Source organism: Balaenoptera acutorostrata, chromosome 19, assembly GCF_949987535.1.
Source record: "Balaenoptera acutorostrata chromosome 19, mBalAcu1.1, whole genome shotgun sequence".
In the NCBI taxonomy this organism is placed as follows: Eukaryota; Metazoa; Chordata; class Mammalia; order Artiodactyla; family Balaenopteridae; genus Balaenoptera; species Balaenoptera acutorostrata.
The window spans coordinates 3,797,288-3,819,065 of NC_080082.1; the positions used below are offsets into that span (position 1 = coordinate 3,797,288).

Below are 21,778 nucleotides of genomic sequence, written 5' to 3' on the forward strand. Positions count from 1 at the left end.
AGAATGGGGCCACGACCCCTCCCAGCCAGCTTCAGGGCGAGACTTGGGGCTCTGTTGAGGGGAGGCCGCCCCCAGTCCAGGCCCAGGAGAGGGGCTCGTCCCCTTTTCAGGGGGAGGGGTGGGAGCAGCAGCTCCTGGCACCCCCGACCCCCAGGGATGGGCTGGGCAGGGGTCGGGTGGGTGGGAGAGGCGGGGCAGGGGTGGGGGCGTGGGGGGCAGCTCCTGCCGGCCGGCAGTCCCGGGGGAGGGCGGCACGAGGCTCCCAATTACAGGAACAATTAGGGCACGCTGCTGCACAGCCAGCCACCTCGGCGCCACCGCGAGAGTGACAAGCTGGCCCCGGCGGGCTGCGAGCCGGCTCTAACCCCGGGAAGGCTCTCCAGTGTTAATGGTGCAAGCAGGCTCATTAGCTGTAATCCATCTGTCCTTAATGCGGCGGTGGCGGCGCGGGGCTGTGGGATGAAGGATGCCCTCCCAGGAACGGCGGGAGGGCGGGCACAGCACTCGGAGGGGCCACGCCTCGCTCCCTCCCTCCCTGCCCTGCAAGATGAAATGGAGGCAGGGGTGAAGGCCCAGAGGAAGAGAGAAGGACAGAGCCTCCACTTCTCTGATGTGAGAACTGCTGTGCGAAGGCTGGACCTGGAACCTGGCCACGCCTTGCTGTGTGACTGCGGGCATGTCGATATCCCTCTCTGGGCCTAGAGTGGACTCTGGGAAAAAGCAGGGGCTAGAATGGATGTCTCCAGGCCACGGGAAACCATGGGTGGGCGGCCCTGAGGTGCCTGCCTCTGGGCTCGGCTGTCCCTCAGTTGTCTGGGGAGGAGTGGTGGCGTGAATGTCACCCAGACTGTTCCAGATGGTTTTCTGACAACCATAAATCCCTCCTTTGTGCATGGTGGCGGAAGGGGCCCTGCCACACCATCTGGGCAGTGGGTGCCCTGGCAAGGGGCCTAGGACAGGTGCTGAGGAATTAAGGGTGACTGAGCAGGTACATGCCTCGGGCCTGCTCAGGTGCAACCGTGCCCAGGCAGCTGCAGGGGTGCTGGGCCCCAGGGGTGGGCATGGGGGAGGTGGCAACCCCATCGGCTGTCACAGCAGAGCACAGACCATGAACTGGAAGGGCTGTCCAGAGAGACAGGGCGGGGGGGCAGGAGAGCTGGCTGCAGAGGAAGGGGGTCTGGGGGCTTGCGGCGGTTCTGGGCCAGCCTGCCGGGTTTAAGTCCTGGCTCTGCTGTGTGAGGCGGGGAGGTTATTTACCCTCTCTGTGCCCTCCGTCTCCCCATCAGTAAAACGGCAAGTAACGGCACTCCCCCGACAGTTATGAGAAGGTGGGCGGATGTGTCTAAAGCCGTTTCCCACAGGCCCGGCTCTCGGACACGGCCATGTCAGCCGTCGTCATCTAAGCTGTAGCATGCCCCCTCCAGGAGCAACTCTGTACACCCCTGAATTACATACTCATTACTCCTTCAGATCAACCAGCTGTTTCTGGAGGGATAATTTACAACAACTCATTTTTGTTAAAGAACCAATTTATGTCCAGAAGGAAGTTGCCGATCAGCAGCAGAAGAAAAGGGCAGCACCCCAACCCCAAATCCTCCTGGATCCTGGCGGCCGAGCCCAGCTTGTTCAAAGGGGATTAAGCAAAGGCTAGCGTGTGTGGGGCCCCCGGGCACCTGCCGGCCTTTCTCACCACAGGATCGGGAGGAAATGGTAGAGCAGGGAACCCACGGAGGGGCTTTACTTAAGGGTTTGTTCCTGCATGACACAAAATGGTCTCGAGCGCCCCATAAAATCGCCACCGTCTGCAGATCCGCGGGCCTCCACTGGTGCCAACGCCACATCCCTAAGAGGCTTCGGAAGCAGGGCCATCTCTTCCCCTCGCAGAAAAGCAGAACCAGCTCCGCCAAGCCTAAGATGCTGGATCCCAGGCCCGTGCCCTGCATTTAATCACCCTGGCCTCGGTTTCCCAATCTGGAAAATGGGGGCACTTGATCTATCCCTTTCCTGATGGCTGCTGTGGGAGTGGCTTCAGCCAGCACCCAGGTCTACAAGCCCCTCTTGTCCCGTAGGCTCAGGGGCCACCAGCAGCACAGAGCCAGCCGGCCGCGGACGGGAGGTGTGCCGAGGGCGGCTGTCTCCCCGACGTTCTTCAATTATTCAAACAAAAACCGCACCCTTATTTAAAGTCTAGTCTTGCATCTGTGCATCGGGCAGCGGTGAGCACCGGGGCCTGCTGGTAGATTTACATGGGGACTGGCTCCTTCTCGCAAAGTCAATTAATTAAGCAAACATTCCTGCCAGCGGGTTCTCAGGTGTGCGGCCGGGAGGCCCGCTGGTCTCAGCCGGCCGCCTCTGGGACACCCGATCCCACAGGGCCTGCCTAGCGGGCAGCGACAGTGGCCCTGAGGACGGGTGTTGGCTGGTAGAAGAGAAAGGACACAGAAACTACTGTTCCCAGGGCACCTACTGCACGCCAGGCCTGGGACAGCCCGCGGCCACCGGGGGCTCTTCCAGCTTCACCACCAGCCCCTTACCACACCAACGCACAGACGGGGAAACGAGTGACTCACTCAAGGTCGCCCAGGTGGTCAGTGCTGGGGTGGAGACTGGAGGCCAGGCCGTCTGGACACCCACGCACTCGGCCCCCCTCCAGGCCCAGCTCCACGTCTGGTCCTCCTCCGGGACAAACGTTCACGCACCTCCTGCCTCTCGCCCGGCAGAACTGGGCACCACCCGGGGCACCCCCAGAGTAAATGCAGCCCATCGGCAGAGTTCTGGCATGTTCTGTCCCTGGACCCCTCGCCATCTCATATCCGCTGCTCTTCTCTGGAGAACGGCAACAGCCAGCACGTGGAGGGCACTCGACAGCTTACAAAGCCCTTTTGCAACCATCGGAGCCTCCGAACGAACGTGACGACCAGGAGGGTTGGCACAGCAGCAGCAGCTCCACTCTTCGGGTGACAACAGGAAATCCGAAGGGGAAATGACCTAGGCCAGTCCCCCTGCCTCCAAGGGTCACAGTCAGGGACCAGGTCTCCGGACACCAGGCCACTGGGCCTTGAGGTGAAGGGCCAGCCTGTCCTGCAGAGGCCGCTAAGCACGGTGGCTAAGGGTGTGGACGCCGGGGTGGGGGGCCGGGTTGCACCCCAGCTCTGTCACCTCCCAGCTGTTCACCTTGGGCAAGTCACAAGTAACGGCTCTGGGCCTCAGTCTCCTCATCTGTAAAATGGGGGTGAAAACAGAAGCACATCCTCATTCTGGCTGCTGTGAGAATAACGTTAAGTTAATGCAAAATGAAGCATGTAGCGCAGGGCCGTCCTGACCGCACCTTTTCTGTGCTTCTCACTCCATCTCCCAAAGTGCCAACACACAGAGTGGATGGCCTCCAAAATGCACGACTGGCTCTAGCAACAGAATTGGCGGCATCAAGGTAAAGAGAGGTTGCCAAGCTCTGTCTTTACCAGTTCATCTCAGCTCCTGGAAACTGACCACACCAAGCACTTCCAGCAAACAGGCATTGATTGTCCAAACCCTGGCACATGTACAGGACAGGATTACAGCTCAACTGAAACATCTCCATCAACTCCCCACTTGGAAGGAGGAGGAGTCCATCCACACAGAACTAACGTCAGTTCTTTGACTGGGGTTCCTTTTATCCCCTCCTCATCCACCGAGAAAACTCCTATACACCCCTCAAAACCCTTCTCAAGCATCACATCCCTCTGCCCCCCACGGAGTTAATACTGCCTCTTCCCTGCCATCTGTGAGCCTGATGTACACCTCTCCCACTGCCAGAACTGCCAACTATGAGCCAGACGCTGCATTATGCACTCTATGTGGTTTATCTCCATTAATCTTTCAAAACAGGAGGTGTTTTTCTTCCTTTGACAGATAAGGAAACTGACTGCACAGAGTGGTTGAGCCACATGCTGAGGCTGCACAGCTGGCCAGTGGCAGAGCCTGGACTTGAACCCAGGAAGTCTGGCTCTGATCTCAGGGAGGCTAAGCTGTTTCAGGACGAGCCGGTGTCGGGATTGGCTGGAATTGGTGGAACGGCAAGGGGAAAATTGCTGAAACGAGGCGGGAGGCCATTCAGCCCAGGGAGGAAGCAAGAGCGATCCAAAAAACAAGACTGAAATCCAAGCAGAGGCAGTACGCGCTGTCCCGGGAGGGTGGTGACAGAGACCTGTGGTTTCTGCACGCGCTGCTCCCTGGGGGACCCTCCAGCGCTCGTTCAGCTCGGAACCCAGCTGCTCCAGGAGATTATTATTTCAGGAGTGGAAGGAGGCGGGTGGAGGGCTCTGGGCCTCAAGCTGAAACCTCAGGGAGGGCGCGCTGGGGGTGCCAAGCAGAAAAATCACACTGGGGGGCCCAGGGCCCCCGATGGTGCTGGTCACCCAATCTGGCCCCCGCTTTTCCGAGGGCGCCTCGGCCGCCCCCACCGCCTGCCATACCTGCTGTGAAAACGACACCCCTCGGCGGATGGTCCCTTCTTTACCTCCTGGGAGGGCAATCGGACACCACACACAGAGCAGGAACAGGCATGGGCCTCTGATCAGCTTGGGGTGGCTGGGGGTTGGGGTCGGGGCCCTGCTGGGCTTCCCAGGAGCAGCAAAGCCCGAGAGGGTGGGCTTAAAAATGGGGGACAGCAGTAGGGATCCCAAGGGACCTGTGAGGCTTATGGCAGTCACAGACTTGCCCCAGTAAGAAACCAAGACACGGAGGCCCTGAAAGATGGAGTCTCACCTCGCCCAGCAGGGTCCCAGGATTTCCCTCCCTCCCTGTCCAACATCTGCCTCTTACCCCAGCAGCAAAAGGTCGCTGTTCAGGCAGTAGCATCTGGAGCCAAACGGCCCAAGTTCAACTCCAGCCCTGACATTAAGGCCATGACCGTGGCATTTACTTGGCCTCTCTGTGCCTCGGTTTCCTCATCTGTCAAATGGGAACAGCACCAGTCCTCACACCAGCGGTGGGTTGTGAGAGGTTAGAGGTTTCAACTGCGAGCTCGGGACGGGCCAGGGACACAGGAGATGCTACAGAGGTACCACCCATTGACGCCTGTTTCCACCCCTGCCGCCCTCTGATCTGCAAACAGGGCGAGGAGGAAACAAACCCTGATGCTGTGGCCACAAGTGAGGGCACCCGGGGCCTCAGTTTCCCCACCGTGTACTGAGCACGATAATAGCCCAGCCCAGAGCTGCCGAGGCCTCTGTGAACAGGCTCGGGCCAGCACAGGGCACGCGATGACACTCGAGAACTGTTCCCTCCACCGTGACGATGGGCACCCCTGGCCACACACACCCCTCCCCCACCCTGCACTCAACACCAACAGGAAGTCCTCTAGACGGGAGAGGCAGTGAGCGAGTTACACACAGGAGGCCCCGAGATTTGAAAACACATGTCTGCACAAAAACGTGTCCACACATGTCCATACAGCACTAGTCATAAGAGCCAAGAAGTGGAAACCACCCAAATGCCCATCGATGGATGAATAGATACGCGAAATGCGGTCCATCCACGCACTGGAATATCACTCAGCCACGAAAAGCGGGGAGGTCCTGACTCATGCTACAGTGTGGATGAACCTTGAGAACACAATGCTCAGTGAGAGAAGCCACACAAAAGGTCCCAAATATTATGATTCCATTAATATGAAATGTCCAGAATAGGTAAATCCACAGAGACAGAAAGTAGATTAGTGGTTGTGAGGGGCTGGGGCGGGGGGAATAGGGGGTGACAGTCAATGGGTACGGGGTTTCTTTGTGGGGTGATGAGATGAGATGAGATGGTGGAATGAGATGGTGAGGATGGCTGCACAATGCTGTGATTGTGCCCCAAACCACCGACTTGTACACTTTAAAGGGTGGTTTATATGGTATGCGAACTATATCTCAATAAAACCGCTAAAAAAGCCAAAAGCCCTGAAGCCTCTTCTGTGTCTGGTGAGTGACTCCCAAGGGCCCAGGAGCCTCTCTGCAGGCGCACGGATGGGGGCGGGGCGGGCAGAGGCGCCCACTCGGGGAACAGCCTGACCAGGCTGGAAGCCAGCCCCTGGCTGGGAGGGCACCGCTCACAAGCAGGCAGCACACGATGGAAGATCTCTCAGTTTTTGTTTTGTCTAAAGAGTCAAGAAGCACATAAAACAGAAATTTACCCAGAATCATTATTGAGCACCTCCTGCATACATGTTCCCCGAGAATCACAAAGTCATGTGAACACATCCATACCAAGTAGACCCAGAAGACGGGCCAGAAACCTTCGATCCAAACGAAAAGTTGGAGTCAGCAGGGAACAGCATTACAGAAAGTGGGAACAGCATGTGCGAAGACTGTGAGGCTAACAGGAACATGAGGAACTAAAAATGGCTGGTGAGGCTGGACCCAGGGAACAAAAGGCAAGAGAGGCAGCAGCGAGGACCTACGTCTGGGACGACGGAAATCTCCCTGCTCCGTTCTGCACCTCGAACACTTACGATGTCCCCACCAGGCCGTGACAATGTGGGGGGGTTGAAAGCACAACACGCCTTACTGGGGACGGTCAGATGTGTATGTGAGAATGGAGGATGAGAAGGCATAGGAGACCCCGCCAGCCCCTAACCGTTTGCAGTTTGCGATTCTCTGAATGTCATCCCAACCCTGGTGGGCCCCTCCAAAGTGCCGAGGAACCCCCTCCAGGCACCCCCAGGCCTTGGGGAGCCCATCATGTTCTTAGGAACCCTCACAGGCCTCCAGAAGAAATACTGCCCTCTGGGTTCCTGCTTCCTCTCCCTTCCCAGCAGAAACAAGATGCCCTGTTTCCCTCCTGAGAGAGCTTCCTGCCCAGGAAATCACAGGCCCAGACACCCAGACACGGGCTCTTGTAGCCACAGAGAGATGTGACACGGCAGCCCCGGCAGTGAGATTTATCAGGCCCCAAATTGCCTGTCATTGCAGACAGACCATGGCAGGCTACAAATAAACCAGCTTCTGAAGGCCAGGGTGGTATTATTATAAATAATCGCTCCTCAGCATAATTACGGGCTCTGAGACGGAAGTCTGACTCCTGCAGCTTGGCAAGCTGAAGGATGGACACCCCACGCCCCTGACCTCGCCCACTTCAGGACACCCTTCTGCATCCCAGGGGGCAGCAGGTGGCCCAGCCTGCAGGAGTCCAGATGTGGCAGGAAACAGTCCACCCCCCTGGGAAGAAAGAGTCCCTGGAACAGTCCTTGGTCCTGGCGTGTATGGCCTGGTGACCAGAGCTCTCCCGGGTAAAGGGCCCGTGGGGTCCCCAGCACTGATTAAAGATTTAGCAACACTCCTGTCTACATTCCCACTTCCCTGCAAATTGTCCCGCCTCAGCGGCCCCAGGCTACACACCTGGCTGGTGGGGGCAGAGATAAGGAAGAGGGAGGCAGAAAAGCTGGGACTCGTCCACAAGGCGCTGAGAGGAGAGGGGTCAGCGGGGCCCCCAGGGCAGATCAATGACTCCACTGGGAATGTTATGACAAGTTAAAATCGATTGTCCCTGGGCCACATCAGCTGTGGCAATGGGGGATGTGGGGTCGCCCCGATTGAATCAGGAGATAAACTAGAACCGTCTGGAGAAAGAGCCAAGCGGGAGATTACAGCGAAATTCAGACCCAAGGTCCAAGCTGGGAGTCCATCAGTGCCAGGGGTACGTCCAATACCTTCGAGGAGAGAAGGATGGAAGGATGGAACAGTAGAAGCAACACGTGTTTCGGAAACTGGCACAAGGACCTCACAGCACCCTGCTCCCCCAGCCCTACGGGGGCTGGAGGCGGAGGGGAGGGGAGGGGAGGGGAGGGGAGGGGAGGGGAGGGGAGGGGAGGACGGCAGAGGGCGGAGGTGGAGAGGGCTATTTGGGAAGACAAAGACACTCAGAAATCCATCCGAGAACACGCTGCCCCGGCTGGGTGGGAAACCGCACCGAGATGCCTGCTCGTCCCCAGATGTGAGCCAATCCCCACCTCTCGCCCGGACTGGTGCAGTAGCCAGCTAACTTGCGGGTCCCCGGCTTCTGCCCTGATCCCGTGCTCCACCCTCCATGTGGCACCCGAGGACTCCATGAGAAGGGAGGCCAGCTCACGTCCCGCTTCTGCCCAAACCCTCCCAGGCTCCCACCTCGCTCCCACGGAGGGCCAGTCTTTGGCGCCACTGCATGCACACCCCATTCTCCTCCCACCCTGCTGTCCACACTGCCTGGCTTCCTTGCCGCTTCTTGAACACTTCGGGCAAGTTCCCTGCTCAGGGCTCTGCTTCAGCTGTTCTCCCCTCCGGCATCGGTGTGACCAGCTCTGGCACCCAAAAGATATGCCCACGTCCTAGGGGACCTCTGAATGTGGCCTTATTTGGAAAAAGCGCCTTTGCAGATGCAATTAATGATCTTGAAATAAGACCGTCCTGCATTATCTGGGTGGGCCCTAAGTCCTATAATGAGTGTCCATGTAAGACACATGGGGGAGGCCTGTGAAGATAGAGCAGAGCTGAGGCCACAAGGCAAGGAATGCCAGCAGCTGCCAGAAGCTGGGAGAGGCAAGGAATGATTCTTCTCTGGAGCCCCGGAGGGAGGAGGCCTGCAGCAGGATCTGAACCGAGAGAATAAACGTCTTGTTCAGGATCTAGTTTGCGGAGCTTTATTACAGCCGTCCCAGGACAGCTAATAATCCTCCAACTTAACCCAGCAGCGTCCCCCGCACTTCCCTGCTGCCATAAGTTGGTCCTCATAGCACCTGCACCTTTAGACAACTCCATAACAGGCGCTACTTCTATCATTTACTGCCTAGAATGCTCCTGACCTGGAACTGCTGGATCCTCCCTCACCTGCAACTGGCTCTGGGCCTATCGCGTGGCCGAGCCCCTCCCCAGGCCACACGCCCCTCACCTCTCAGACACCAACTGCACGCAGGGGTGAGACGGCCCCGAGACGGTGCTAGTGATTCTCAGCTGTGGCCATCGTTTTGCCCCCCAGGGGACACTGGGCAATGTCTAGAGACCTCTTTGGCCGTCACAACTGGAGGATGTTACTGGCACACAGCAGGCAGAGGCTAGGAACGCTGCTCAACGTCCTATGTTGCACAGAACGGCCCCACGACAAAGAAGCATCCAGCGCCAAATGTCAACAATGTCCCAGCACCTTAAGATGTAACCACTCAGGTGACAACTTCTCCCCCAACCTTAAGCGACCGGGGGGGTCGGCACCGTTTTCATCCCTGAGCCATCAAGGCCCATCCCGGGTCCAGCCGCAAGCCGGCGCCTAAGAAACGTGGGCTGCATGAATGATCCGAGGGACCGGCGGGCGGCCCGACGTAAGAACAGCACCACATTTACTCCTAGACTGTGGCCTCTGAGACTGAGCCGTGACCTCAAAGGCCACCACTGAAACACGGCGCCGGCAGAAGCCCGCAATCAGCTGAGATGCTGAGAACCCAGCCTCTCCATTCAGGTCAGCTGCCGGGGCGGGGGGGTGTCTGAGGTGAGGGGGCCGGGCTGAGAAAGCCCAGGGCAGGCAGGTGAGGGCCTCCACCGGGGCGGGGCTCACCGAGGTGCCACGGGGCCGTCCACAGGGGCAGCGCCCGGCTCTGGGCCTCCAGCAGGAACCCTGCAGCTGCCGCTCCCTCCCGCCGCCTCCTCCCCACCCCCCCCCCCCCCCCGCCAGCACCAAGCTTCAGTGGGCTTGCGTGTCTGCCAGATGGCAACGCGCTATGTGTCAGGAGATAATCGCTATTAAAAATTCACTCGGTTTTATTTTATCTTTTTATTTTTTTAGGTTCCGTTTGGGCTCTCTGCTTCCTCCTAAAGAAGCTAGCAAACGGCCACCGCCACACTGTTTTAACTGTCTCTAATTAAAAGAAACATTGGCTGGGTCACCGGGGTTTCTCCACGCTGGAGGCTAGGGGCAGGGGGCAGCATGGCGGCCGCAAGCCCTGCCAGCTTGCCCCCCCCACCAGGGAGCAGAGCGAGGCGCAGCCCCTCCCCTGGGGCGCCCAGCGGTCCTCCCAGACCCCCACCACTCCTTCCGCCCCAAGAGACTCCAGCTCTGTTGGGCGTGGGTCAGCAGCGTGATGAGTTCGGTATCCCAACAAGAGGCGATCGTGGCAAAGACAGCATTCGGGGCATCCCAGGAGGACGCAGTGGCCGGGTGAAGACATCTGTGCTACAGGCCCCGGACGGCAACTTCCCCCTGGAAGGTGACTCAGATCCCAGCTCTGTCCCTGGCCGACGGCCCAGGCTAGCCCTGACCTGCTCAGAGCTCAGTTTCCACATCTTCCCCGGGGGGGGGGGGGGGGGGGGGCGTGTGGTTGGTCTGATGGCTGCCGGGACTGCTGCCGGGCTGAGTGTGCAGGGGTGAGGTCAGGGCAGGAGAGGCAGGCAGAAACTCTGCCGGCCCCAAAGGTCCTTCCAAGACAATCAAGGATTCGGGCGCCTACTGGCTCCAGCACGTTCTGGGTGCTGGGGTACAGCAGCAAACAGACCAGCTGGCTTATGCCGCTGACCTTCTAGAAGGTGAACGTGGACGGGGGTTCCTGCAGACCCCGTGAGCCTCACCCTGGAGCGAGGCCAAGGGGTGGGACCTGGGGGCAGAGGAGGTGGCAGCAGCTCAGGCCGGGAATGAGCAAGAGTGACAGGCGGATGGCTTGGCTCCGCTCCCCACCTCGCTCCCACCCTCGGGCGTCCCTACCTCCTGCAGACGGGTGACCGCAGGGCGGCCACTGGGCCCAGCCTGGCCGTCTGCTGTGCCCATTGCAGACTGGAAAGGCCTTCCTTCCTGTCAGAGCAGCTCATTTTTCCCTCCTGAACTGGAGGCCAGGGAGGTCAAGGGAGGCCCCAGCCTCTGGGGCGGTGGGAGACAGGTCCCCCAAGCCAGGTCTGTACTCTCTCAGCCATCCCACAATACTGGGGGTCTTCAGAGGAATATCCGATGGTATTTTTCATATATTTTAATATATTTTAAAAATACATTTTAATATATTTAAAAAATATATTAAGAGGGATGACGGTCTATGAGTGTCCTGGGGCTGCGAAAACAAATGACCACAATCTGGGGGCTTAAAACAACAGAAACATATTCTCTCATAGTTCTGGAGGCCGGAAGTCTGAAATCAAGGTGTCAGAGGGGCTCAGTCCCTCCCAAGATACCGGGGAGGATGCATCCTTGGCTCTTTCTGGTGGCTTCAGGCTCGGCTTGCGGCTGCATCCCTCCAGATGTTAGAAGCTCTGGGGAGGGTCCTTCCTGCCTCTTCCAGCTCCTGGGGGCGCCAGGTGTCCTTGGCTTGTGGCCTCATCCCTCCAGTGTCCACCTCCATCTTCACGCAGCTGTCTTCCCTGTGTGTCTCCCTTTTCTCTTACAAGGACACCACCGATCATTGGACTTCGGACCCCACGCTAATCCAGGTCGATTTCATCTCGGGATCCTTAACTACCTGCATATTTCCAAATAAGGTCACATTCCAAGGTTCCGGGTGGACATGAATCTTGGGAGACACTATTCAGCCCAGCACAAACGATCCTCACTGTCACCTATTGTAACATCACCTGCATACTACCATGAGCCTTACCCCACTTTCCTTCCGGAGCTCACACTCTGATGTCAGTAGATGGGAAAAGGCAGTCACTGTTCTCGACCACAGCATGGCTGGAAGGGCGATGGGAGGAGAGAAGGAGGGAGCCGTTTCCTGGCTGGAAGGTCTCTGAGGCCAGGCCGTGGACCAGGTCCTCCCACGGGCTCAGAAGGGCCGCTGGCCTTGACGTGGCTCAACTCACCTGCCCCTAGATCTGAATGAGTCCCCGGGCCTGTGACGCTGGAGCTACACCCCCAGGAGGAGCCGGTCCAGCCCATCCTCATGGAGCTGGGTAGGCAGAGGCCCCAGGAGGGAAGTGCTTGTCTAAGGCCCCACGTTGGCTCCTGGATTCTTCCTGTTCCTCCAGGGCACCCCTCCTGCCTCCCCCTGTTCCTGTGGCCCCAGGACCCCTGAACACCGGCACATGGGACACTGGACAGGTGAGAGGCACCTTGCCAGGGGGACCCCCGTCAAGGCGGGCGATGGGGTCGGAAGGCCAGGACGCAGGCAGAAAGGGGGAGAACAGACTTCAAAGGTCAAGAGTCACTCCGAAAACCAGAGGCTGGGCAGAGAGGGAATGCTAACACAGGAGCAGGCGGGCCTACGACCCCAGACCCCCCCATTCCCCCTACCACATGCTCTCCTCCAGCACCTCATGTCACTTTAGATGAGAAGAATGTCATGGGTACCCAGCTCTGGGGAGAGCTAACGTTTACTAGGTAAACTCCATGTTCTAAGCACTGTTTACGCATTATAACCACTTGGTCCAACACCCTTAAGAGGTATGGAAGGGGGAGGTATGACACTTGTCTGAAATCCATCGTCTTGGGGCAGTTTGTTACGCAGCAAGAGCTATCTAGAACAAGATAGATGCCATTATCATTTCCACTTTTGTAGAGGAGGAAACCGTGGCACAGAGAGGTTAAGTGTCTTGCCCAAAGGCACACAGCCAATAAGAGGCAGATCCAGATGCAAACCCAGGCTGCCTGGCTCCAGACTGGCTCTCCTAACCGCCAAACCAGGCATAGGTGCCCCACGCTCACTAGCAAGGGCCGGCATTCCCACCTGGCTGCTGAAGCCGTGCTGAGCTCAGGACCTGGCAATTAAGCCACCCGCTCAGCCCCACTTCTTAATTTGCCTCTTCCTTCTTGGCTGAGGGTCTCCAGATACGTTTTTTCCAAAGAGAGCAAGACATATGCAAACCTGGAAACGGCTTGTCTGGTTTCCTTACGGACAGACAAAAGCACAACTGATACTACCTCCACTGCCACCCCCAAGGAGTCTGCACCGCTGGCACAGGTGTTGCCACCTGCCTGCCTCCAAAGGGTTTTCAAGGGCCATCCCCGCCTCTCACAGTGGCTGACCCGAGGACCGACAGGCTCAGCTACCAGTGTAGACCATCAGGGCCCCTTTGAGGTCGCGGAATCTCCTGGGAGAAGCCCTGGTCTGGGTCCACTGGCAGTGGCGGCAAGGGGCCCCGGGGTCCAGACAGCCCCTGTCCACCCTCTGGGGGTTCCCTGGGACTCATCCGAAAAGGTGGTATCCTACAGGCACAGAGAGGCCGTCCGAGGCTGCCACAGCGCAGAGGGACCAGATCCAGCCGGAGGAAGAAGCGCCCAGCAGCCAGAGATGCCTGACCAGGAACACGGCCCAGAGTGGGACTGCCCGTGCCCCCAGCACCCCTCCCTCACCACCTCACTAGCTGTGTGACCCTGAGTAATGAGCTGAACCTCTCTGAGCCTATTTCCTTACCTGCCAAAACGATACACCACCAAACCAGTATTTCCCTCCTGAAGCTGCCGTGAGGCCTGAGGTATGAGGCCTGGGATTTCACCTCCGCGCTGCGGGCCAGGGACACGGTCCACCTGGCAGATGGTGGCTCACACCCACGTGACCGCCATCCCGTCCACCCCGGGGAAACCGAGGTCTGAGGTGCCGCGTGACCTGGCCAAGGGCACACAGCCGGCGAGGGGCCTCCTGGGGCTGCCAGGGTTCCACGGGGCAGGGCCTCCACTGCCCTCCATCCACCAGCCCTGGGAAGAAGGGCGATCACAGGGAGCAGGCAGAAGGGAGTGATGATCAAACACCTGAATGAGACGGGAGTTTCGCAGGTTCATTTCACTAAAGGAAAAACGCCTCCCTCTTCCTCTAAGCTGCTGCCCCGCACCTGGCCCCCGAGGAGAGCACGGGAAACCGCCTAAGCCGACATCTGATGGACGGGGATTTGTTTTAAGCTCTTTCTACCCACCGCACTATAATCATCAGCTGTTCACGACCTCTCCACAAGCCACTCTTCCCCTCCCCGAGTTTTCAAAAGGCAAAAAGCTTTAAAAGCCTCGGTTCAAACAGGCAGAGAGGCATACGCACAGAGATGCAGGGCTGGAAGGGAGGTGAGGCAGGGAGGAGGGGCCCGGGGGACCCCAGCAGCGTGGATGATGGGGTTGGGTGGGGAGCAGGAGGGACACCCTAGGGTCACCTGGAAGAAAACGTCTGCAGGTCAGGATGTCCTGTCCTCCAGGTCATGAGGAGGGAGCTGTGTGGATGCCACCATGCCACCCAGCCTCTGTCACTGGCATCACCGTGAAGCGACCTCGGCAGCCAGTTACTGCCCGTGGCTGCCTTCTCCCCGTCACCCCCTCCACCTGCCCTCCAGCTGAGGATTTCAGGGGCCTCCACCCTACCCACTACCACCTTCACACCCTCTGCTTGTAGGGGTGCCCTGGACCTCAGAGACCTCCTGAACCCTCTCCAGTGGGGACTGATGGGGGGATCTGTCCACAGTGGGCTCTGCAACAGCGCTCGCCCTTTCACGGCCTGATCCATGCACAGCAACGTTGAGGTCACGGCCTTGACACTGGGTGGGCCCAGGGAGATGCTAGCACAGCTTGGGAAGGGGACAAGTTGGGTGAAACATAATTGAAACCACCCTTGGTCCCCACCTGTGTGCAAGAGGGGGGAGAACCCCGCCTCCACTTTTTGTTCCTGGATCTCAGCCCCCTGGTTTCCTGCTGGCACAAAGGGACCAGGCCTGGGTTGACACTCCCATCCCAGGTTGCTAATCGGCCGTGACAGCGCAGGCCCCTGCAAGGCTGCTGCAGGCCCGGCTGCCTCCACGGACAAAATCTGCAGGTTTCTCCGTGGCCTCACCGTTGGACCCTGGACATGCCCCAGGCGTGGCCAGAGAGGCAGGTAGATGGGGCTTTTCTACTTTAAAAAAATAAATCGATCGGCTTCTTTTCTGAGTTGACAGGAAGACAAGGTGGCAGGCGCCCCGTCTGGGGGGACGGGCATGACCTGGGGGTAATCCCAGGTGCGCAAGCCAGGCGGGGTGGGCGGCGCGCCCCAGAAGTTCCATCCCAGGCCCTCCCCCTCGCCCTCTCCGCGGGCTTGGGCGGCGAGCCCAGCACTTACTGAGGTTCTGGAGCAGGGACGACCAGGTCTTCATGCCGAGCATGCTGTACTGCCCCCCGCCGGGGCGCGGGGACCCGGGGGGCTCTAGGAGGGGCTTCCCCGCATAGCCCGCGGCGTGGGCGCGGGGTCACCGAGCGGCGGGGCGTCCACGCGCGCCGTGCGCTGCTGCTGCTGCTGCGCGCCGGGGGCCGGGAACCCAGGGAGGTGGTGCGGGGGGGGAGCCGAGGGGGTCACGGGACAGCGGGATGCCCCCAGAGGGGCCGGGGAAATGGGGGATCAGGAGCCGCTGGGGGCGTCCGCCTGCCTGCTGCAGGGACCTGGGAGAGGGGCGCCCGGGGGCCGCGGCAGCCTCTCACGCCGCCCGCGGGAGCGCCCCGCGCCCCCTCGCCCGCGGCTTCACGCACCGCCGGCCGTGGCTACGCGGCCGCCTGGCAGCAACCATTTTATTCCCTTCCCGCTCGGCTGGGGCCGCGCGCCTCCTCCCCGCCACCTCCCGCGCGCCTCGGCGCCCCCATCGTCCGCCTCCCCTCCCCTCCCCTCCCGCTCCCCGGCGCTCCGCCCGCTCCCCGGGCAGCCCCCGCTCCCCTGCACTTGATAACGCGCTTGTCAAGACTGCTGAGTTGTTCCTGACCTCTCCCCCGCCGCTGCTAATTAAGGCTCCGCCGTGACAGTTCAAGTGCCGAGCATCAAGTTTGCAGAACCAAAGCCTCTAATTGGGGCCGCTTTTCATTTCTCCATCCCGCGGGCTGGGGCTCCCCAGACCTGAGCACTGGCGCATTTTCCTTTTGTATTTTTCATCAGAGGGGAGGAGAACCAGGGGGGACCGGCACCGGGAGAGGAGGGCAGGCAAACAGCCAAAAGGCACGAGGGGCGGCAGAGGAGCCGGGTAGGGGGCCCTCGCCCGCCCCCCAAGAGCCAGTCAGCGGCTACGGGACACCTCCCTCTACGCCCACCTGACATCTCATCTAACCCAGGGGTCTTTGATCTCCTCGACTGAGGGTTGCCAGGAGCTGGGCACCGCCCCCCCCAGCAGGAGGCAACTGCACGGGCACCCCCTGCCCTTCCCCTAGCCTCCCCTCCACCCTTGGGTGATGTGGCAAGGAGGGGCGGCCCCCAGACTGTGTGACGGGGGGCTCAGGTAGCCCAGGAGCTAATAACCCTGCAGAGGCCGCGAAGAAGCCGGCTTGCCGAGCCCCCTCTCGGCGGAGAGGTGCGCGCCTCCTTACGCCCCAGCTCCCTCCAGGGGCTGCTGGCCTCTCCTTTCCAGATAAGTGCTGGCGAGCATCAGGCTCTTAGTGACTCTTCAGGCTGCCTTTCTCCTCCAACGCCTACTAAATCAAGCGGGCGCTGAGAGCCACCGGCTGGGAGGAGAGGAGGAAGGAGGGGCCCGGCTGCTGGCTGGCTCCCCGGAGCTGCTGCAGGGGTGAGGGCTGAGAGGAAGTCTCCGGGAGGAGGAGGTGGGGGAGCTGAGCAAGAGGCCCAGACCCCGGGCTGGAGGAGGGGGGCGGCAGGGGGAGGCGGGCTGGAGGAAACCGAGGTACACGAGGTCCCTGCCAGGCTGGCTAGCCAGGGCCTTTCAGCTCAGAATCCTGGAGCCTCAGGCCGCAAGGGGCTTACGGACACTCGGGGCGGTGATCCCCACGCTTGCCTGAGCGTTCCAGGTGATGCTAATTACACTGGCGGCGTTACGTGGCGGCACCAGCCAGGTGATTCTAGCTTGAGAAGCAATCTACCCCATGGGGTCGCAAACGATGCTGCGTCTTAGAGCCGCCTGGAGCCATTTTCACCACCTCTCCCACCCTCAGGCTGTCTCGGCGGGACCCAGACCTATGACATCACACCTCTGGGCAAGGGCCCAGGCATCGGTATCTCTTAAAGCACCTAGCGGATTCCTACTTGCAGCCTAGGTAGAAAGCCCTCGTTCCGAGACAGTGGTTCTCAGTGAGCCAGGGGGTGGTTCTGCCCCCCAACCCAGGGCATATTTGGCAAGGTCGGCAGAAATCTTTAGCTGTCACAGTGCGGACGGGGGTGCTGCTCGCCTCTCGTGGGTGGAAGCCAGGGATACTGCTCAACACGCTGCGACGCACAGGACGGCCCCACCACAGAGAATCGTCAGACCCCGATGTCTGTAGTGCTGAGGTCTAGGGCCCCGGGCGAGGCCAGTCCCTCCCCGGTGCAGGCAAATGCCCTTGGGAACGCTATTCGAAGGGAGCCCAGCTCAGCACTTGCCCCAAGCATGCTCTCAAAGAACTGCTGGGTCTCCCTCCCTCTTTGGAACCCCTCCTGGGGCTAGAACAGCTCTGCAGAATTGCTTCCTGCAGTTGAGCTGCAATCTGGGAACTTCCACCCCCTGGGCCAAGCCCCACTCATCTGTCCTCAGACCCCACATACTCACTAGCAGCCCACTTCCGGGGTCCCTTGAGTCTCCTCTGCTCCAACAGAATCTCACCCCATCCTCATCCCACCCCTGGTTTCCTCAACTCATTCCCCACCAAAGTCCCGGGTTCTGGAATGTTCCTCAGTATATCAACATCCTTCTTAGAGTTCAGGCCTGCAGGACCATGACCACGCGTGTGTGCTCCACCTATGCCAGCCTCCCTCCCATTCTCAGTGCCTCTGAAGATGACATTAGTAAAGGTCGCTACTGGTTCCTGCCCTACTTGGAGCTGCGGAGGCTGAATTCTCCTCCTACCAAGTCAATTTCCCCACCCTCTGCTTGTCGGTTTGCTTTTTGAAACTACGTGCTGGACCTCACATGAACGACACTGCATTTTATCAAGGGGTTTCTTCCATCGGCCAGCAGATTAGGAAACACCTGGGTTCCACATCCAACTAGTCTGCTGGCCCTCCCATGGGCGTGGGTATCTGTGTGAGGGTGATTCTCATCTCTGGGGGACATGCCAGTCACCTGGGGTTTTTTTTTAAAATACCGGTCTGGGGCCCCACCCTGGACCACTCGTATCAGAATCTCTGGGGATGGGGCAGAAGCATCAACACTTCTAGAATATAGGTGGTTCCAGTGTGCAGCCAGAGCTGAGAGCAGCTGCAGTAAGGACTGGGGACACAAGCTGTCCCCAGGCCAGCCCGTTTGACCTTGAACACACTTGGCATTTCAGGGTAGAGTGGCTGTGGGGGAATAGCTTATTGGTCCAGGGATATGGGCTGGGAGGAAGGCAGGGTGCAGCCAGGATGGGTAGAACTCCCAGCTGTGGTGGTAACACCCCACCACCCTCACCCTGCTGATGGCAGGAGGGGTGCTTGCTGATCCCATGCAGAGTCGGCGTGGGCAAATCCTGCCATAAGGCCAGGACTTGGGTGAAGGTGTGTCCCGTATGTGTCCTGGGGGCCCCTCCTCTTCATCCCACAGGGAAGGGAACAGGATCCCAGGGAGCTATGGGGTCTGCTGCTTGGTGGGAACTCTTTGAGAAACTGCTGGGAGGAGACAGGAGTGTAGACTCAGATCCAGCTGGGCTGTTAACTCACTGTGTGAGCTGGGGCGAAGTGCCCAGCAGCCCTGGGCTTCAGCACCATCATTTGTAAAGGACGGGTGAACATCTGTTCACCCTGCATAGAGCAAGGGCTCAAGACAAAAGAGGAAGAGAAACAAAGTCTGAACTGACTTGCTCAAGGTCACATTAACTTGCAGGGCCTCAGTTTTCTCGTCTGTACAACGGGCACACTGGGCTAAATGCCCTCTTAGAAAGCTCCACCTCTAAACCACCCCTTGGCAGAGCCCAGCGAAGCCCCACTAAGCACATGGGTAAAAGACAGCAAGCAGGGCAGTGGAGATGAGCACCGTGGTCTCCCCAGGGTGAAAGAATGCTGGGTGGTGTTGGGTTTGTGCTCCGAGTCTCTAGCAACCAACTGGGAGTGGTGGTGGTGGTGGGGGGGGTGGTGGGAGTCAATAGAAACCCTAGGAGAAGGGCCGCCAAGTACAGTTGTTCAAGTTGTTCACTGCACAAAAGCATTTGGATGAAATGGCAAATGGTTGCTGAAACCCAGCCCTCACTCTGCTCATAAAACATACCTGGGAATGTGTTCTATCTGCCTGGAGGAAGAGGTACCTTCCAATTTGCACAAAAGACCTGTATAGGCTGGTGGTGGCTCTCCTAGGGAAGGCCTGCTGCTTCCCAAATTCTGCCCTCCTAGTTCCAAATTCCTTTCCCAGGGATAGTGTTTCCTTTCACTCTGAGAGCACAGACTGGAACTCCAAACTCTCAGGAAGGACACAGACTCTTAAAATCATTCAAAGGGGTAAATGATTGACACCCATCATTTATAGACTGGACGAAAGGGGGCACAGGGGCAGTGTTTGGGGTGGGCAGGGTTGTCACCTAGAAATATCCTGCCTGTCTCCTGACTTGGCCCCGATGCCATACTTTCAGGGTGAATGAGTACAGACATTATTAGAAACCACCAAGCCAGCAGAAGACAGCGATGGTGTCACAAACAGTAGCAAAATGGAAATCTCCAGAGCCCCTCAGAGCCTGAGAACAAAGGACCAAAAATGACACAAGCAAACCTGAACACCACCTTGCTCCGGAGACAGGGGCTAGAGGGCATGGCCTCAGCCTCCTCATCTGTAAAATGGGGCCAATGGGGTAAAATGAGGCAGTGTATAGAAGGGGTTCAGAACAGGGTCTGGTGAGTTCTTTATAAATGTTAGTTGCTATTCTTACTGTTGTTCTTGGGAAACCGGGGGCAGCACCAAGCCTTGGGTCATATTTTTGGGCTCCCTTGACCCCCATATCTGTCTCCGTGGGGGCTAAGGCAGAATCACCCCAGTCTCGTTCCTGGGGTGTGAGGACCTTGCTGGCCGGCTCACACGGGGCGGTAGGGAAAGGCCACATGCAGGTGGCCTGTGGGTCCCTGGGAGGGAGCCCACCCCTTACCCTCACCCTGCTCCCCACATGCCCAGAGCTTAGGGACTGCCAGCTCCTGGGGTGATGACACATTTCATCCCCGTGAGGGAGATGACAAGGTCTGCCGTGCTGACCCTCTAAGGGACAGGAGAGAAACCCAAGATGGCCTGTATCCTCATCCCAGGTCAGAGGTGGCCTCACCCCGGCGGCCACCAAATTCCTGGCGTTCATGACCAGGCAGCTGCAGCCCAGGCCTCTTGGGGAGCCCACCCGGCCCCTGCTTCTGGGCTCACGATGGAGGTGCACGTACTCCCCCACCCTCCCACCCTGTGTCTTGCCCACTCCAGGGTCCTGACCTTTTCCAGATAAGCCAGACAGGGCCTCGCCCCTCTTCTCTCCCCATCCCTATCTGGCTGTTGGCTATACGTACTCCCAGGGCCCAGGGGGCAAACCCAGCTGCCCTTTCTTTTGGGGTCAGAGGGACGCAGGGGCGGCAGGAGCCGCCGGGCTCACCTCCTCAGCCATCCTGGGCTGGCGGCAAGCCTGGGACACCGACTTCTGGGGCTCGTTTATCAGAAGATGTCCCCGAGCCCCGTCGGCAGTCTTCTGGAGAGGAGGCCGCAGAAGCCCCCGTCAGCTTCTTTGGGCGCACAGCGGTACTCTGTGATTCAGCAGGGAAAGGGCTGTCTCCGTACTCACATGGTGAAGGGTTGGGTGGCGTCCTCTTTGGCAAGCACAGCCTGTCCAAAGGTCTCCCTTGGGGAGAGGAGGACCGAGGGCGGGGTCTTCCCTCCAGGACCGGGGTTCCTACAACAGTCTCCCAGCAGGCCTCTCCCCGCGGCAATTTTCCCTCCGACAGATGCTAGATGACTCTTCTTTAAATACCACTTAGCCGCCTCGAGGGCTCCCAAACACACACACAACGAGGCAGAAAACCACCGTTCCCTTCCTGTCCTCAGGATCCTCGGGGATTTGCAGGGGCCTCCGGTCCCCACTGCACCGGTCTGTGCTTCTTGCCGCCGCGTGAAATCCTGGGCCGTGTGTGCTGAGGCACCAGAAGTTGGGGAATTCCAGAGCATAAAACGGGAAGCGCTGCCCCAGAGCAAGCTCTCTGGTCCGGCCCGTCTCCCGGAAGCCACCTCACCGCTCCGGATGCCCCAGCTCCGTCCGTCCCACCAAAACCAGGCACATAGAATGCTAACTCTCCCTGCACCACATGCCGACACACCACGGCGCTGGCATGCCGCGTCTCCCAAAAGGCCTGGCCGCCCTTCGCGGACCCTCCTCGAAGCCACGCCTGAGTTAACTCAACGAGACGCCAGCCTCCTCTGGACCAGGCCAGGGTGAGCTGAGTCCAGATGGAAAGCCGGATGCCCAGCTTCAAATCCCAGCTCTGCTACTTAACAACCATGTACTCTCTCCAGGCAAGTCGTTAGCCTCTCTGAGCCTCAGTTTCCTCATCTGGCAAATGGGGACGCTTCAAGCATCCCCTTGCAGGGTTACAGTGACGAGGACACGAGTCCATACGGGTTTGTAGGGTGCATAGAGCAGGACCTGACCCGTGGGGTTACCTGGCCTGGGGGGGCAGGGAGGGCATTTCAGCCCGGGATGGGGGGCAGGTAGCATGAGCTGAGCATGAGGGCTTCCAGGCTCCGGACGAGGGTCCTGGGGCAGCTATGGAGAGGCTCTGAGGGGCAAGAGGGCTTCGGAGAGGGGCATCAAGCAGGTGCGGCTGTCCCTAGGGCCTTACTCGATCAGACAGGCACCTTCCAAAAAAAAAGATACGCGTCTCCCCAGATCGGGGCGGGGTATGACCTCATTTAGCAGATGAGGAAAATGAGGTGTCAAGAGGGAAAAGGACTTGGGCAGGGTCACTCACAGGGAAGGCGAGGGCTACCCCCCTTCCCCAGCCACCCCGGACCCCAGGCCGGGAACTGCATCGTCT

General features: G+C 59.3%; 1 protein-coding gene across 6 annotated transcripts in view; it reads right to left on the minus strand.

Annotated features, from left to right (window-relative positions):
- The window catches only part of GSE1 (Gse1 coiled-coil protein), a 422,062-nt gene that overhangs the window by 169,860 nt on the left and 230,424 nt on the right, over positions 1 to 21,778 (minus strand). Inside the window, exon 1 of one of the 6 annotated variants that reach the window (XM_057534570.1) lies at positions 2,571 to 3,159. The exons of the other annotated variants lie outside the window; for them this stretch is intronic. The gene's annotated coding sequence lies outside the window, so the exon portion shown is untranslated. Of the gene's footprint in view, positions 1 to 2,570; positions 3,160 to 21,778 lie in introns of those variants that run through there. 6 annotated transcript variants of the gene reach the window in all.